The sequence below is a fragment of the Bos mutus genome, chromosome 15 (assembly GCF_027580195.1).
Source record: "Bos mutus isolate GX-2022 chromosome 15, NWIPB_WYAK_1.1, whole genome shotgun sequence".
Lineage (NCBI taxonomy): Eukaryota > Metazoa > Chordata > Mammalia > Artiodactyla > Bovidae > Bos > Bos mutus.
In genome coordinates, this window is record NC_091631.1 from 76,446,407 (window position 1) to 76,447,423 (window position 1,017).

The window sequence follows — 1,017 nt, forward strand, 5'->3', positions numbered from 1 at the left end:
CACCCCAAGGTGCCTATGCTTTGTGGAAAATGCAAGAGTTTTCTGATTGAACTAGTGTTGTTGATTTTGATGCCTCTGTTCCTCCTAAATTTCTGCCTGAATTTTCCAGTTCCAATTATCTTGGCTTCCTGGAGTTTCAGCCAGTTATATAACACCTTTTTGATAAATTCATTGTTTTATGTTTAAATATGCCTCTTGTTGTTGCTGCAGCAACTAAGTTGTCTGTTGCAACAACTAAGAACAATGACTGATTCTGGGTTCTTCAAAGTAGCCAGCAGTCTATGAAAAGACAGTGAATGTACCTTCAGTTCAGTTCAATCTCTCAGTCATATCCAACAATTTCCAACCCCATGGAGCATGGTAGGCTCCCCTGTCCATCACCAACTCCTGGAGCTTGCTCAAACTCACGTCCATCAAGTTGGTGAGGTCATTCAACCATCTCATCCTCTGTCATCCCCTTCTCCTCCTGCCTTCAATCTTTCCCAACATAAGGGTCTTTTCTAATGAGTCAGTTCTTTGCATCAGGTGACTAGAGTATTGGAGCTTCAGTTTTAGCATCAGTCCTTCCAATGAATATTCAGGACTGATTTTATTTAGTATTAACTCTTTTGATCTCTTTTCAGCCCAAGGGGCTCTCAAGAGTAGTCATCTCCAACACCCAGTTAAAAAGCATTAATTTTTCAGTGCTCAGCTTTCTTTATTACCGGGGTCTAGCCCTGGTGGATTTAGGGATTTCAAAGGGGAGACGGCTTCGGCGATCAGGATATGATAGAATTAAGGATATGAAGAGTGATCAAATAAGGATAGCTCAGTGAGAAAAATTCAGTGGAGAAAGAGGCTGAATAACTTGGTTTACATGGAAAGTTAATAAAATTCCAAAATAAGGAATTTGCATCACCTATGTAGGCTGCAGGCGTCCTCCCATTCTCCCGAAGGACAGGAGACACTAAGGCCTCCCCGGTCAGATCTTAGAAGCCCAGGCAAAATTAGTAGGCTTGACAAGCCTCCACGTTCCAG